This window comes from Eurosta solidaginis, chromosome 1 (assembly GCF_040869045.1).
Source record: "Eurosta solidaginis isolate ZX-2024a chromosome 1, ASM4086904v1, whole genome shotgun sequence".
Classification (NCBI taxonomy): Eukaryota; Metazoa; Arthropoda; class Insecta; order Diptera; family Tephritidae; genus Eurosta; species Eurosta solidaginis.
In genome coordinates this window covers 179,948,787-179,967,624 of record NC_090319.1, presented here as the reverse complement: position 1 = coordinate 179,967,624, position 18,838 = coordinate 179,948,787, and the positions used below count along the sequence as shown (strand labels likewise).

Here is an 18,838-nt window from a genome sequence, read left to right as displayed (position 1 = left end):
ACAACGGAAATATTCTATTGCAACTAAATAAACCGCTTACAATTTCACTGGCTTGCAATCTCGACGCTATAATTTCGGAAAGAATGACAAATATTGCAAAAAATTGGCACAGACCCATTCTTATAAGGAATATTTCTATTCCTTGGCATTGCGGTTGCATCTTTTGATTGGAGTCTATGATTTGCACAAGAATATCATTGCCTCTGGTAATAATTGACCTAAAATCCTGCGATGCATAATACCGGACTGAGATGTCTCATCACTGCGAAATCCCTGTTTTATGTATGTCAATTTCAGACAGTATATTTCTGCCCGTGTACATGAGCATAAATAAAATACGCCTGTCAAATAAACTTTCGGCATTTCCGAATTGTCTGCCATAATTTGGCATAATGATGTAGCAACGCGCTCCAACGACCTAGGATCGTGTGTTATATAAACTTGTGTAATATGTGGTAAGTAAGCAAATTCAGATAGCTTGCGTGATAATTTTGGGCCAGGAGGCAGCACGGCAGCGCCGTTTTGTGTGCGACTCGAAAAAAACTCGTACATTTTATAAGTATATCTGATAATTCAGAGGCAAGTTCAGATTCATTATAGATGGGTGTACCATTTGCTATGAGACACCATTTTAATTGTGGAATTTGTTGAAGCGAACGCCAACCATTAATTCCGACAACCCAACAACGTTTTTTGGTGTTATAGACGTTTTATTTGTGGTTTGAGTGTCTGTAGTAGCTGCAGCAACGGTAGTGGGTGGTACTGGGGCACATTGTTCATAATTATCATGCCTACACTCATAATCTACAACCTATTTGAGTATGCATTCAGCTTTACTCATTTGCGCCATTTCCATTAGGAAAAAATGCAGCTTATCAACTACAGTAAATTTTGAAATTTTCGATAATATATGCGCCGCCAAGTAATGTTGCCCATAACGACTAGCCGATCTTGCTATGCGATATTGATTCCAACAATTAATTTTGCTACAGCAACGCTCAAACCACTCAATTACCTCTTTGGGTATGAAACCACCAATCATTGATTGTAATACAACAGAAGCCGGTATTTCAACGGTATGTGGTTGATCTGGTTTAGGACAATTTGTGTAGTATAAAGAGTAAGCGCATTAGTACTGGATTATCCATTTGTGAATTAGCTGTCCCAGCTCCTTCCTCCTCAATTCGCGTTTCTGTTGCACTCACAACTCTAATAGTACCACTTAGAGCGGTTTGTGCTGATGTTGATGGTTGCACCTCAAAGTCGACATCCATTACTGCAATGTCTGTTGGTGCTTCTGTAAGGGCGATTGCAAATCTACGCAATTGAAAATGTGAACCAAGTGCACTCAAAGCATCGCACATCATTTCGGCATTACGCGGTGGATATTCTATATCCTCAGTTATCCACTCTGCTAGCATATTCACAAAATATGTGCCAAATTCAGGAATGACACTAGCAATTTTAACACCGCAACATAAATTTTAGAGATCGCGCTCATTTTCGTTATCACCAACCATGCAAAATACTGAACCTTCCATGTGTAAATTTACGATTTCCATTATTACAGTCGTAGTCTCTTTGTCAGCCTCAGCGTAGGCCATAAGCGCTGCTATAGTTAACATAGCTTGACTTGCAGTTGCATAGTCATCCAAACAAACGCATGTAAGACATAAATCCTGCACTGATTCCTGTTGTTCATGTAGCAGAACATGACAAGTCAAAGGACAATCGCATAATTCAAGTAAATTATTTAAATATAAATACTGTTCACGCGAATCTTTGCGTTCGTGCATCGCTTGCTTTTTTTTTTGCCAAGCATGTACGCATTGTGGATCTGCTAATTGGGTGAGGGATCTTAATACTTGTGCACGCACAACTTTACATTTATCTTGCAAAACGTCAAGCAACAAATTAACTTGATCTGGTACACAAGTGAGTGTACGTGCCGAGAGCTGTGTTGGTGAATCCAATATAGCTACAACAAAACTTTCTGCTGGATATTTGGGTAATATGATGCTACCAGCTGATTTCGCTTCGTTTTTTTTAAATTACGCGATGTCACTGTAGTCGCTACGGGTGGTGGTGGTGTCGATGATGATGAAAACGTATGTCGATTTAAATTTGCTTGATGTTCTGGAGATATTGTTTGACTGCCATATTTCGTTCTTTCCTTTTTGCAAATATTTATTTACGATTTCTCACGATTTTTCAATTCAAAACACGTATCCCTATTTTCCGAGTATATCGTCTAGTCAAATTAAATTAAGACATAGATCTTTTACTAAAGTAGCTGTATTTGAATCGTGATGCATGTGCTTCAATACAGGTGTGAGTTTTAATGTCATTGGCACTGGTATTTGTAAAGATTCAATCATATCTGATATTTTGGCGCACATGCTAATGGTGAATGAGCGTGATTAAGCTGCAAATTGTCCACTTGCATATATGGCCGCTTCAACTTCTACAGAGTCATGACTATGGAGAGCGCGTCGAATTGCATGATGTACTTGTTGTTTTTCGGGTATTATACGTGATACGGCACCCAATGTGCGCAATGTTAGAGGCAAAACGTTTGTATTTTGTCGATGTGTACGCAGCGTTTTTATAATTGCCGCATAGGGTGCCTTTTGATATCAAATTGATGATTAACTGATGACATTTGATTGGGTTTCTTTTCTACACAGAAAATACTATAGTCACACAACAAATCAACTAAAGTCCTATTTTATCAAAGTAGTAAGTAGTAGGATTTCCTTTTTCGTTTGTAAATTTTGATAGGAGTTAAGAATATTGTTTTTATGTGTTATTAAGGCTTTTTAGTTCATATATAAAACTGTTACATGCTCAACGTATATATTTGTGTTTCTTAAACATTTATTTTACACTTTTTCATCTTTACAACCTGTACAACAACTTTATAATGAACTTTAATTGACGAAAAGCTAAAAATTATGTAGATCATATCATGCATTTCATTTATTTTACAGAAAACTGTATTCATCTTGATAGAAAGTAATTCATTGATTAGTACTTTGGCAATAGAACACATGGTACATTTTCCTCCCGACGATCCATTAATTTTTTAATTGAAAATATGTACTGATAAATTAGAACGTTTAGTTCATATGATATGTGGGGGATGTAATTGCTTATTTAATTGCGGATTCTGTGGCAGATAATGAATCTGCGTTAGGGTATATTGGCCTCGTTCGGGGGAACGATAGCAGGGTTATCGGTGTGTTGGCCTCGTTCCGGATGAACGAGAGCCAGGTTATTTGGGATAAAGGAATATGGACTATTAAAGTTCATTTTTCTCGTCGTTGGGCCGAAGAAGTACCAGATTCGCGATTGATCTCGTAATTTGTCCCTTCATTGTATGGACGTCAACATCACGTACGCGGTCATCGGAACCTGGGTGTGTGTTGACGATTATCCCCATTCTCCACTCGTTAGGTCGTAGGTTATCCTCCTTGATGACGACTAGGTCCCTGGGTTTTAAGTTGGACTGTGGATGTTTCCACCTATACCGTTTCTGGACTTCGGTGAGATATTCCCATTTCCATCTTTTGCAAAAGGTTTGATGAAGGGCTTTCATCTTTTGCCATCGGTTTACAATTGAGGCAGGGTTTTCACTACAATCGATTTCAGGTGGAGCTAAAAGATGCCCACCTACGAGCAAATGGCCTGGAGTAAGCGGCTCCAGGTCGGAAGGGTCGTTGGATGAGGGACTTACAGGTCTCGAGTTGAGGCAGGCCTCAATTCGACATTAGAGGGTTGTAAACTCTTCGAAAGTATATTTATGATCGGACGCGATCTTTTTAAAGTGGGTCTTAAAACTTTTTACCCCCGCTTCCCACAAACCTCCCATGTGAGGAGCGCTTGGCGGTATAAAATGCCATTCTAAAGTGTGATGGCTATATTTATTCACTGTTCCGTCCCTTGCTTCACGCAGAAATGCCTTAAACTCGGATCGTAACGATCGCGAAGCTCCGACAAAGTTAGTACCATTGTCGGAGTAAACGTTTTTCGGACAGCCTCGTCTGGATACAAATCTGGCGAAGGCAGCTAGGAAGGACCCGGTACTAAGGTCATTTGTCGCTTCTAGATGGATGGCTTTCGTCGAAAAGCAGATGAACAGGCAAACATATCCTTTTGAAATTCGACATCCCTTCCCTCGGTAGGATTTTATATCGAATGGTCACGCGAAATCTACCCCAGTGTTAGTGAAGGCCCTAGTAAAGGTGGTGCGCTCTTTCGGAAGGATACCCATAAGTTGCGTTTGTGTCCGCTTCCTGTAAATAGTACAGACCTTACAGATGTGGATAACCGACCTTATCATGACTTTAACGCGTGGGATCCAGTACTGAGTGCGGATATAACGTAGCATCAGCTGGGTCCCTCCATGCAGGGTGGCCTCATGAGAGGATTGAACTATAAGTCTGGATAACCTGCAAGTATAAGGAAGAATAATAGGATGACTTTCGTTATGGGACATGTCTTTGGATGCCCCAGTCCTCCCCCCAGTTCGAATGATGGCAAATTTGCGTACTCTTCTTGATAATGTTGCCTCTGGCATATTGTTATCAATCTTCGTGTTGTCTTTTCTATTTCGTCAGGAGCTATCGAATGAGAATCCCTTTTAAAAGAGGCTTTAGTTGTTTGATGCGTATTCTGAAAAAACCGAAGAATATAGGATATAACCCGCAAAGCCCTTGGTAAATCGGAAAACCTATCCAGAATATCAAAGTTATTTTTGACCTAAGTTGTATGAACTTTCACCCTCTTTTCCTCCATATTCGTATTGTAATCTTCTTCTTGTGTTGGCCAATTTTCGTTGTCTTCTTGTAACCAAGAAGGTCCCTGCCACCACAAAGAATTGTCGATTAGATCCGAAGCGAGGAGGCCTCTGCTCGCCAAATCTGCGGGATTTGACGCGGAGTCTACGTGCCGCCATACTTTGTCTCCAACTTTGTCGATGATTTTCGTTATTCGATGTGCCACAAACGTTGACCACGAACATGGTGGCTTTCGGATCCATGCCAGTACTATCGTCGAATCTGTCCAAAGGGTTACTTTAATATTGGAAAGTTGCATATTTTCTATGGCCGACTCTATGATTTCTGCAAGTAGGACTGCGCCGCAGAGTTCCAGTCGTGGCAATGATATAGTTTTGACCGGGGCTACTCTCGTCTTGGCCATCAGCAAGTTGGTGAAGACTTGATCCTTCGTTTGTACCCTCAGGAAGACAGTGGCGGCGCTGTGAAGTAGAAGTAGTCGAAATGGGCGTTCCACCTGATACCGAGTGCTTTTACCATGCTGGTGTCTTCAAACTCAAGAAAATCCTCGCTTAATAGGTGTTGCTTCGGTATACCCTGTAGAATTTTCTTGCAGTTGGACGTCCATTTTCGCAATGGGAAACCTGCCGATTGCAATGCCGATGATATTTCGTCCCTTGCCTTGATTGCAATTTCGATGCTATGTCCACCGGCGAGTACGTCATCAACGTACATGCAATTTCGCAGGATATATGCTGCCATTGGATGCGATGTCTCCACGTCATCAGCTAGTTGGTGCAGCGTTCGAATCGCAAGATACGGAGCACAATTAACCCCAAAGGTTACCGTTTTCAATTCATAAATGTTAAATCGGTTTTTGGGGCATTTGCGAAATATGATTCGCTGGTATTTTGTTTGATTTTCATTAACCCATATTTGGCGGTACATTTTTTCTATGTCGCTGTTAAATACGTATTTTAACAGCCGCCAACGTAGTATAAGGATTGTCAGGTCGGATTGAAGAATCGGACCTGGATATAAAGCATCATTTAGACTTTTGCCATTAGTGGTAGGACAAGATGCATTAAATACGACTCTGACTTTTGTCGTTGTACTTCCCTCCTTTATAACAGTATGGTGAGGTAGGAAATAACAGTCATTTGAGTCTGGCGAAATATTGCCTATTTGGTTTATATGCCCTAAGGTTTCATATTCGGATACAACTCTATTGTATTCCGTTTGGAGGACTGGGTTTTTCGTAAGTCGTGTCTCGTTGCGATAGAATTGAGAACACGCACTTCTTAATGAGGGGCCTAAGTTAAACTCTTTTTCCTAAAGGGTAAGGAGACTACGTATTTGCCATCGTTGTTCCGAACTGTTGTGGATTTGTATAGCTCCTCGCAGTAAGTGTCATCGTTATTGATGCTCCTCTTCTTTGGAATTTCCTCTATCTCCCAGAAAGCCGCCAGTTGTTTGTCTAAAGTGACCTCGTTGAAATATGAAACTAGGGTTTTATTTGTATCAACCGCATCTGTACGGCCTGTCAAAATCCAGCCGAACACCGTTTCCTGTGCTATTAATGTGTTTAGCACATCTTTCCTAATGCCGCCTAACATAATTTGGGGGCATATGTCTCGGCCCAGAATTAGATCGACTGGCTCGTTGACAAAGAATCGTTTGTCAGCCAGTACTAAGTCAGGGATGCTTGCCTAGTCATTGCGTTAATTTGGCAAGTTGGAAGATTCCCTGTCAATTGTGGTAAAACCAGCATGATCGTATTGATCTCGATTAATGGGTTGGTTGGTGACCGCAGTTGTATGTTGCACGCTTCTTTTACTTGTGCAGACATTGTAATATTGATGCCCGATACTTGGGCATGCAGGTGTTTGGATGGCAGATTAATTCTGCGCTTTAGTTTCTCGGTAATGAATGAACATTCAGATCCCGAGTCTATTAGGGCTCTCGCCGAATAGTCAACACCATTAAAATGAATATTAACCTGAGCTGTCCCTAGTAATACCCCTTTATTTGTATCAGCAAAACATGAGTTCACGTTATTAACCGGAGCATTTTCCCTTTCAGCATTGCATCATATTTGAGCTTCCCGTGAGGAAGATGCTCCGATAGTGTCTGAAGTATTTGTTGGTTTTGGCTGATTCGAAATATGAAGCAGCGTATGATGTCTTAAATGACATGTGGCACAGTTCATTTGACTGGTGCACTTTGTTACCGAATGGCCAGCAGAAATGCAGTTTATACACCCACGGCTGCTCTTAATTTGTTCAAACCGTTTATTGGGTGTTAATCGTAAGAACTTTTCACACTTTGAAATTCGATGTGCAGGACTTTTGCCCATCTTAAACGTAGGTTTGGCTACACTTGCACTTGCCTGATAAGACCCTAATTTTTTAGCAGATGTATCTGTTGTCGAGCGAGATACTTGTGGCTTTGAGGTTTTGGAAACTGTATCCCCTCTCAGATCAGTCACGGTTTCTAGGGTTTGGAAACGATTGGATAAGAATCTATCCATATCAGCCCATTTTGAAATTTCCGTTTTGTTTTCAATTGTTTGTTCCCAGAGTGCCAGTGTGGTTTCTGGCAGTTTTGTGGAACATAGATATGTTATAATTGCATCCCAGTTTGATATGTCTATATGATGACATTGGAGCGCCGAGGTGCAATTATTTATTTCACGTTGCAGTTTCTTTATAGAGCTACCGCATTCACTCTCAACTGCTTTCAAACTAAAAATAATTTTTAATTGGGCGATTTCTCGGTGAAGTGGCCTCGAAGCTTGCAAGAAAGCTAGTAGTTTGAGGGAATGTCCAATTGCGTGGTGGCAACGGAGCGCACCCACGTAATTGTTAAAAGAAAAAGCTAATGCAGCTGTGTTAACGAATTGTGGTGAAAAAATAAAAAATGTATGAACGCTCGTTATGGACTTTTTGGTAATTTAACCAGGGACTGTATTAAGACTTTAAAGTGATTAGTGTCTTTATAGCACCAAAAATATATCAGTCAAAACTGATATGTGTAACCGCAAGTGAAAAATAAAAATTAATTCAAGTTTAAAAAATTGAACAAGAAATAAGCCTTTTGGCCACCCAAACAACAACAAGCGTACGTGTTTTGTAGTCAACGTACTTTGTACCACAACAACAACAAAAAACGCAATTGCAATGTATCTAGTGGAATTGAACAAAAGTGATTTTGAACTTGGTAACGATATGTTTTTTTGTGTGGAATACAAATTTCCTATAAAATTTAAATAAAATATACCACGTTATTTAACGCTAATTTCAAGTCAATTTAGCTTGAGAACAAAAAATTTTTGTGATGTGACAGTGAACTTTGAGTCGAAATTGAAATTTGTGGTTATGTTAACCGGTACAGTGCAGTGTTGTACTACCTTGAGCTGTGTCCGGACAATCTTACCGCTGGTGGGGGATTGTTCCAGATAGTCACAAAGTGGAAGTGTACAAACTTTAACTAAATGCCCGTCTTTTGTGAAGATAAGTGTGCACGAGAAAGGGCACGAATTAAAAAAAAAAAAAAATGTTCACTGCACTCAAATGTAAATAAAAAATATACCAATTTCAAATTCACTTACGCGTCACTAAAATCTTCAAAGTTATATTTTAACACTTCGGATTTTTATTAAACAATTTTTTTTTTTTACATCTATTCCCTATGCACGGAATAAATTAAACCACGTACCTTGGAATATAGAATTTCGTTGAAGTGAAATCTGGATGTGATGATTGTGTGTTTGTTGTTGTTTGGAGGTTGGATGTTGTATCTTCCTCGAATCTTGTTTGTATCACCGAAATTGTAGTTATCACTTTTTTGTGTGTGCCAATTGCTGCTGATTATTATCACGATCGTAAATGCTTGTTTGGTGGATCTGCTTCCTATTAATTGCCTAGGGAGTGGAGTGGACTGTAGTTATAGGTAATTGGCTCTTCTTACCGGCGTGGTAAGGACCATGGACAAATGCGTGGTGGCAACGGCGCGCCCACGTATTTGTTAAAGATAGTTAAGGCGAAAAAAAGGGAAGAAAAAAAAAAAATAAAAACACCAAAAAGGTTTCGTATTAATAAAAGGAATTCACAGTGGTTTTTTTATTCAATGTATATATGTACATACAACAAGTGTTAAGGAAGATGTTAACAAATGTTGTGAGAGTTGAAAATATTAAATATATTTTAGGAAATTGTTAAATATATTTTTGAAAATTGGCAACTTACGCGAGCGTGTGATTACGTGTTCCTTTGCTGGCTGCTGGATTAAAAGAGGACGAGACTCTTTGCCACATGAGCCGATGAACCCACGATACAGCCCCTTCGTTGGGTTTCCCGGCAACAAAGTTGCTGTACCGCGGGCTCACAGCGGTAAAAATCTAGAATACATACGCACCACCACTCACATACGCCTGTGTGTATAGTGATCACAAGAATATGTGGGTGGTAGTAACGAAGAAAAATAACCAAAGAAAGTTATGTTACGAGGGAGGGGAGATATATTTAGGCCTGTGGCCTAAAGAACTTAAAAATAATGTCTAAATTGTCAACCCGAATTCAGAATTAAGCTAATTATACTTATTATAATTATGCGTATTATGCTGCCAGTCCTGTTGTTTATTCCACTCTTTTTATGCTCTGACCGATTTCGATTATTTCTTCCCAATTGTTTACCACCTTATCACCGTTGGACATTTCTGGCTGGCTGTAGATTTGTGTAAAAATTGTGTTTATTTTAAGTGTGTTGGAATTCGAAAGGTACAAAAGTAGGCGCCAGCGCATCTAATGGCAGCGTATTTGTTTTTCAACTGCCGCAATTTACATGTAATCTTCATCGTTGGATCCCAAATTTAATTCATCAAAAACATCATTGCAAAAGCGAAATTTGTGTATTTAACCGCGATAATAATTAGAGTTGGAAAACACATACGATAGCTTCTCTTTTTCGCTCCTTTTCTAAGGCTTAGGCTGTAATCAGCCAGTATTATCCTTACCAATGAATTAGGCTGAATAATGAGCCAGTATAATCAAGGCAGGATCGCCATATAAAAGGCGTATCCTTGCCAGTAATGAACTTAAGCTGAAAAATCAGCCGGCAGTATCAAAAGCAGATTCGCCATATAAAAGGTGAAAAATTAATTGTCTATTTTATGAGGTGCGAATGAGTGAATGAATCTTTATTCAAATATTGTTAGCTTATTTATACTAAATTATTCTAAACATAGTCTTACATATTTACTTTAATTATACATGCTTATATACCTACATACAAATCTACATAAATACGTACCTACATATTTGTGTTGAGTTGTAACGTCTGTGGGAAACGCAATGTCAGCAAATTTGCCTGAATGCAAATTTGGTTTAGTCGTGCGTTGTACACACACCTGTATTAAATCGTCTGAATTGCTCTGTCAGCAACAATTAGCAAATGCGCCTTTTGTGTTGATTAAAATTTAGACTATTTTTGTTACAGCGTATAAATTGTTGCCTGTTTACACTACACATTTACCATCAACGCTTACAAAATATTTTCTGCAAAAAATTTAAATATATTTAATATGAACAGTATTAATCAGGCAATCGCCGCGAACAGACGTTATTTCTTTAGCTCGGTTGTGATTAAAACTATTATTTCTTTTTGACTTTCGTCGTTTTCCTTTTCGAAAACTACCTTAGCAGTTGTTGTTTCATTTTGTAGTATACAAAAATTTAGTGCATAACAAGTAAAAAGCAGTGCCGCGCAAAAATGAATGGCGTTGTCCCCCCCTCTTGAAATAGGTTGCGGTTACTTGACCCAGATAATGACCTACCTAGCAAACGAATAAGGCCCGAAGATTTCATGTCCCTCAAGCCGACAAAGCAAAACGATGACCATATTCCCGATATCTCATTACAAGCGCAGTGGGACCGAAAGTAGGTGATGAGATTCGAACCCTTTCGTCGTATTATGTGTTCCAAATCGACAAAGGACTCAAAAACATAAGTTCTGACTAATCCGAAGTGTCTGCATTAAGATCTGGCGATTTACTTATCAAACTCTTAATGTAAAAGCGGCTGAAAAGTTCCAAAAAGCAACCTTTATTAGGATTATTCCAGTAAAGATTACCTCACATAAAGGGCTTTACACCTCACAAGGAAGAATCTATTCAAGGATCATCTCATCAACCTCTCGGAGGAAGAATTACGGGATGGTCTAGCAAGCCAAAAAGTAGTCTATTTGAAAAGAATTATGAAAAAAGCCGGAGACCAGTTGGTGCCTCTCGGAGAAAGAAATACGGGATGGTCTAGCAAGTCAAAAAGTAGTCTATGTGAAAAGAATTATGAAAGAAGCCGGAGACCAGTTGGTGCCTACTGGGGCAGCCATAATCACCTTTGACATAATCCGTAGACCAGATGTGATCAAACTTGGATGGGAAAGAGTTGGGGTACAGGAATATATCCCCAACCCAATGAGATGTCGGAATTGCCAGAGGCGGCTCGGCCATACTAAAAATAGGTGCAGAAACATCGAGCTCAGCAAAGAACGCGAATACAGAATCAAACAAAACAAGCCATCCAACAATAAACCTCAAACAGTTAACAATACGCCAAAGAAAACAAACAACATTGAATTTTCGAAAATAACAATACCTCCATCTACATTAATCGAAAACACTCAAGCAAATGCAAAAACCCCAATAAAGCAAATGCACAAAAAACAAACACTACAACTAAATACAACGACATACACATAGAAGACGTACCTATGGAAATCTCCCCAACAAGGGAAAAAAGCATGAGCATGCATATTGAGTAGACGTGTTTTTATCGAGTGCTGCTTTGTTATTAAAAAATTTGCCCACCATTTAAAAGTTTTTAAATAAGACTAAAGCCAATCAGAGTGATAATACCAAGTCGGTTAGTGCAAATCTAAATCATAATATTGAGTTCTTAATCAAAATTCTAAGAAGTTATTTGGGGAAAGGAAAAAAGAAATTTAAAGTTGAAAATGGATGGGCGCCCGGATACAAGATCAAAAACGGCGCGCATGGCTAATTCTTCGCCAACTACTCAGAAAAATAAATATATTGTTGAGAGTTCACCGTCAAATGGATGGATAACACAAATTGGGGAGAGGTTGGAAATTCAAAAAGAGAGCATCATTGCTGAGTTATCTGAGCGTATGCGAAAATCGGAAGAGCGCGTCATGCAGCGGTTCAGTGAACTAACGACCGACGTCTCTAACTTAAAGCTATCACTAAAAACATATAAGCCCGCGTAGCTAAAGCTGAGTCCGAATGTGTGCAGGTTGAACATCTACGCGATGATATTGAAACAATTAAAGCTAAACTCGAATTGCACGAGCCGTCAGAGAACGAAATAATTCAACAATTAACATCTGATATGAAATCTCTGCGCGTTAACCTAGAAAACTGTGAAAAAACTCTTATATCTGCTGATATTGTTGTGAGAGGCATTCCAGAAGCAAGTGGTGAGAGTTCAACTGAAATTTTCTCTGGTCTATGTGGCGTTGTTGGCATAAATGCTCCACCAGTACGTGCTGCCTTCAGAATATCGCACAAAGTAAACAAGAAAAATGGAGCTGCGTTGATTGGTTTCAAACTGTGCTCGTCGAACGACCGCTCGCTAGTGATGAGTACAATAGCGCCTTTCTACAAAACAAAAAAAAGCAATCGCCCTAAGAGACATCGGTATTAATGTAGATGGTACGGTGGGAATTTATGAGTGCCTCACTAAGCACATCCGTGTTTCTATTCTATTCTGCGTCATAAGCTCAACTCACCTACCAAGTTTCATCGCTTAATGCGTATTTGGTAATGAATTATCACTCTTTTTCGATTTTTCGAAATTTTCGATATCGAGAAAGTGGGCGTGGTTATTGTCGGATATCGTTCATTTTAAATAGCGATCTGAGATGAGTGTCCAGGAACCTACGTACCAAATTTCATCAAGATACCTCAAAATTTACTCAAGTTATCGTGTTAACGGACAGACGGACGGACGGACGGATATGGCTCAATCGAATTTTTTTTCGATACTGATGATTTTGATATATGGAAGTCTATATCTATCTCGATTCCTTTATACCTGTACAACCAACCGTTATGCAATCAAAGTTAATATACTCTGTGAGCTCTGCTCAACTGAGTATAATAAACAAATAACATCTGTTTTCTCCATGCGAAGCCAGATATATGTTCGAGTTAACCCCAATAGCAAAGCAATAAAAGTATCCAGCATAAGTGATGTCCAAAAAATAGCAGCAGTCAACAACAGTGAACAGGTATAGAACAAGTAGCGACTTTTCTCTTCTTTTCGTTACATACATATTTACACATATACATTTACTATTTCTCAGCATATGAATTTTGTTACATACAAATTTACACATTTATACAGCATTATTCGATCTTCGATCTTCGCTGGCTATCGAACATCGAATTTGAAATTGGTATTATGACAACTCATCTCTGTCGAAATTTTCGCTGTGTATCTAATTTTCAAGCGAATAGAAATTTGTTATCGATGCTGTATCGAATAGAAAAAGAATTGTTTAAAATGTTAGTTTTTTGTATTTATGTTCTACTTTTTTACTACCTACTAGTAATTTTAAACTATTTGAATTAATTTTATATAGGTTCAAGGTCGTGAGTACAAAACAAAATTTTGAAAGACTGGTTTCAATTATGGAACAAAATGCCTATATAGCAAAGGAACTTTCACATTATAGAAATGCAACTTTGCTTAATGCAGCCCAGCCTCCTCGTAATTCAATTTTATCCATCTTTCACAAATAAAATTTTCCAAGACATTCAACACCTCCCTGAGCACAAAATCGGAGAACTGTTGCCAAAATTAAATAATGTTAGGAATAGACTTGGCTCTTGTGCATTGCTGCAGCAGTTCATCTGTACTGGACAACAAGTCCATGAACGCTTCTTTGGACAGTCCGAAATTTTGAATAAATTTATAATAAAACTTATAATTTCAACAATTCATCAACTTATTTAGAAAGCTACACTTACATGGTGGAATTCATTTCCAAAGGATTTGAAGCATCTCCCCCGTCTTCTACTTCTGGCTAGCTCCAGTAAGCTTTCCTCTTCATCTGACGAATCATCAAACCACAATTCCGTTGTAGTCATACTTTTATTTTTAATATTTGCATTTAATAACTAGTTCTACTTGGATTGGAAATGTGCTATTGTGAACTTTTGAATTTATCGAAATTCACAATAACGCTTGCCTTCATCGAACGCGCGTCGTAATACCGAATGAAATTTCGTTCGATCAGCTCTTTCGACTACAGTCGAAGATCGAATTTGTCTCATAATAGGGGCCATACATTTAAATCGATCATATTTATTTAAACTTTCATTTCACAATGTATGAAAACTTAGACAATAAGCAAATCCGTAAAGTTTCATTTTCTCTTATCCTCTTATTTTCCTTTCTACATTATCAATTCTATCATACATTCGACACCATTAGCATGTCCATATCAGGTGGATATATATTACAAACTCAAGTTAGTTACCATGAAGTGCTTTATAAGGGTATTTTTGATATTTTTGATGTTTTTTAATAATGCATTTAAATCGTTTAAATCGTAAGAATGCTTTTTGTTCCAAAGATAACTCATATAACATGATTCGTATTTTAAGCAAACAAAGATAAGGGCTTAAAGTTTGCCATATCAATGCGCAAAGCCTGCGCAATAAAATCGACGAATTCAGATATCTTTTTGAAGACTATAATACTAGGTTCAAACACACACCAAATTGCCAATTTATACTACTTGGGCAATTTATTACGCAATTTGTCATATAATAAATTGTAATAATAAATTGCCAATTTAAAAAAATTGCGTAATAAATTGTTTCAAACTGCAAATGCAACATTGTAAGGTGTGTTTATTGAGTATATTTAAACGTCAGCTAAGCACGGCTGAACTATATGGTTGGCTCATCTCATCAGCTGATTTTATGTGCTTCATTTCACTGGAGTAGGGATTGTCAAAAGAAGATGGCAAACTCAAAATGAAACCAAAACCTTCAACACATTTTCTTACAACACACAAAAATTTCAAAGTTTTATGTTTTCATTCCATTTCATTCGCCTAATACCAACACGCACATTTTGACAGTCTGAACAAAGGTATGTTCTTGCTGTATAGATGAGCCAACCAGCTATCAAATTACTATTGTGTAAGCTAAATCGAGTTGTATGAACGGCACTCAATTCAAATCGAAATTTCCTCAATTTATATTTCTGTTTGAACATAGTATAACGTATACATAATATGTGTATCGGAGACTTGGTTCTATGCGGAAAGCAATGATGAATTATTCAACGCAAGTGGGTATAAACTTTTTCGTTTGGGTAGAATGGGGTATGGTGGGGGTGTGGCAATTTATGTTAGGAGTGGGCAGTCATGCAAGCTCAACTGTGTGTCATCGCCATCAAGTTCGATTGAGTACATTTTTCTAGAGATATTTACCAGGTTTGACAGGCTACTCATTGGCTGCGTTTACAGGCCGCACAAACAAATCGAATACATGGAATTTATTGATTTCCTTGAAAATTTAATGATAGCTCATAGGAATATAATTATAGCCGGGGGCTTCAACTGTAATATACTAAATGATGTAAGATTTCCGCTACTTGTGGGAAATCTAGGCCTTTCCCTTGTAAATTATACCGCACCAACGCACTTTACACGTACTTCGAGCACCGTATTAGATATCTTTCTTGTAAGAGATAAATCGAAAGTACTATTATATGACCAACTTCTTTCTCCCAACTTCTCCAAACATGATTTAATTTTTATAACGTATGATTTTCATTTCGCTTCTGACACCTCAAGTTTTTCATATCGCGATTTCAATCGTATAGACTACGGTCAACTCTATGCAGGTGTTAATGCTGTAAATTGGAGCTCACTACATAGTATGACTTCTGACGATGATCAGATAAGTTTTATTCAAACGAATATAAGTATCCTCTTTAACCAATTTGTTCCGCTTGTAACAAGGTCAGCTGAGTCCAAGAGGCAACCATGGTTTAACAGTTTTATAAAGCAGCTAATAGGAAAACGCAACAAAGCTTATCTGAGTTGGAAACAAATTCGATCAGAGAGAGCTTATAATGATTACAAGAAACTTAGAAGAGACGTGACAAAAACAATTAAGAGGCAAAAAAGAAAGTATTTTGAACCTGAGTTCAGTACAGCCATTGGCTCACAGAAGACGTGGAAGCAAATCCGGTGAAATTGGCGTTGGAAAAAAACTACACATATCTCCGAATCGGTTAATGTAGATGAGTTAAACGCAACCTTTGCAAATTCCCCACCTTTCTCTGCATAATATTAACTATAATCGTTATAGTTCTGGTCCAAGTGTTACCTTACCCGTTTTTGCCTTTCAATGCGTCGATGAATGCGATGTGGTCGAGTCCATTCTCTCAATCAAGTCAAGCGCCGTTGGCCTTGATGATGTTCATCCTAAGTTCTTAAAATGTATCCTGCCAAAAATTCTTTCATATATCATTTACGCTTTCAACTCCATCTTAACTACATCAGTTTATCCTAAATGCTGGAAAAAAGCTAAAATTATTCCTGTTCAGAAACCAAATGGTGTCGTCTATTCTGCCTTTTCTTTCTAAGGTTTTCGAATCCGTGATGCATCGACAGATAAATAGTTTTGTCCATAACAACTCCCTGATAAGCCCGCATCAGTCGGGATTCAGAACAAGCAGGTACTGTATCACAGCGCTGTTAAGCGTTTCAGATGATATTAGAAGAAATATGGATAAGGACCATGTAAGGTTCCTCACACTCTTGGACCACTCGAAGGCATTTGACTCGGTTGACCATACTTTACTATGCTTAAAACTTAAAACGCTTTTAAATTTCTCAGCTCCAGCCTTGGAGCTAGTAAATACGTATCTTCTTGAGAGATATCAAGCAGTAAGCGTCAGTAGCTCCATGCCAAAAATTCTAAGTGTAGCCAAGGGAGTCCCCCAAGGATCTATAATTGGACCCTTATTATTCGTTGTATATACAAATGACCTGCCTGAAATTCTTAAATATAGTAAAGTGCACGTTTATGCAGATGACGTTCAAGTTTATTTAGGCGGGCCCTCAGCCTCCATTAATAACTGCGTACGAAATTTAAATTCCGGTCTATGTCTCATAAATAAATGGGCTAGTGATAACGGGCTAGTCTTAAACCCAAGTAAGTCTAAATGCATCGCTATTTATAAAAAACCACTAACATGGATCAGTGCCCCAAAATAGCACTGAACAATGCTCCGATAAACTTTGTCGACACGGCAAAAAATATTGGTGTCATTTTTCACAGAACATTAACTTGGAATAATCATATCCTTCCTACAATAGGCAAATTATATGGCAGGTTACGAACACTATGGACCACACAACACTTCACACCAGTTAAAATTAGATTGCTTCTGGCAAAGTCTTATTTGTTACCATCATTGCTGTATGGCTGCGAAGTTGTTGCCTATTGTGACAGTGAGTGTAGTAAAAAACTTAATGTAATTTACAATAACATAGCCCGCTATATTTATGGTATACGTCCTTATGAACATATTTCCGAATATGCTCATAAGATATACAATATAACATTCGACAATCTGCTTAAATTTAGATGCATTTCACTTTTTCATAGAATAGTGTTGTTTAAGGAGCCTGCCTATCTATACGAAAGACTTCAGCTAGCACGTTCCGTGCGATCATGTCAACTACTGCATACAAGATATGGCTCACTAATTTCTGAGCGTAAATTTTTTCTTATAACAGTTCGTCTCTGAAATATTTTGCCTTTGGAGAATAGACGCATTTCTAACATAATGCACTTCAAAAGGAAGCTATTGAGTCATCTAGCTTAACATGTTGAAATACTTTTGAAAATCCTTCACTCTTTTTTCTTTTCTCTTCTCCTTTCAAATCTTATATCTTTCTCTCTACAATTAAACAGATTTAAATTATGTTATTTTAACACCAAACACTGTAAATAAAACTTATGGTTGTTGTGTTTGGAATTTATAAATAAAATAAATAAAATAAAGGGAGCTTTACAACACTTTTCCCCAAGTAAACGTAATCATCACACCTAACACATATAAAACCACACTGCCTCAGCGCACCGAAAATTATGACTAAAGCTTGGAAAAAGTTCGTGAAAAGAAAACTCCAACAACAACGTTAGCTTATAGAAAGCTGTACGCACAGGTGAGGCGAGCTTGCAAAACAGAAAAGCAAGAAACGTGGAAACGTTTCGTATATTCCTTGAATCTATCAATGGATGCCAGAACACTATGAAACAAGGTGAAAAGAATACGTTCGAATATGCTTTCCAGCTATCCACCAATTTTAAAGAATAACTTCATCTTATCACATCCTGAAGAGATAGCAAATAAATTTGGCGAGGCTTGCTGCTCAATAGCCTCAAATGAGAAATTTAATAGAAATATAATACAAGAGAAGATGAATATCGACATCGATAGCTGGAGAACATTCGGAAATGATCTGGATAACACAACAGATCAAGTGACATTGTTCGAATTAAACCTGGTACTAAAGAAAACTAAAGGAACAACACCGGGTAGAGACAAAATTACCGCCCCCCCCCCCCCCCAGTGGGTTAGGGGGTTGGAATTAGAATATACCTGCGGTAGGTACGCCTGTCGTAGGAGGCGACTAAAATACCAGGTCCCATATTACGTGTTATGATCAGTGACTGAAAACCATTTTAACTCAAGCGATAACTATGCAACTGTCAAACTATTTCTTAAAATTAAAATAAGTTATGGATCTAACGAGTACTATTTGGCGCTAGTTCGCATATGCCATTAATCCAATACACCATTCCATAGCTATTGTGATTTAAAAAATGAATTTCGATCACGGATCGTAATATGTAATGCGGGCCCAGATTCAAGGGGTTGTGCAGCGCAACCTTTTCAGGCAATATATAGCTTCTCCAAACTCAATTGTCAACTTCACCCTCGAGC

The 18,838-nt window shown here is 38.1% G+C and overlaps 1 pseudogene; it reads right to left on the bottom strand.

Annotated features, from left to right (window-relative positions):
* Positions 1-631: 631 nt before the first annotated feature.
* On the bottom strand, positions 632-3,442 carry LOC137238884 (integrator complex subunit 7-like; annotated as a pseudogene).
* Between the last annotated feature and the right edge of the window lie 15,396 nt (positions 3,443-18,838).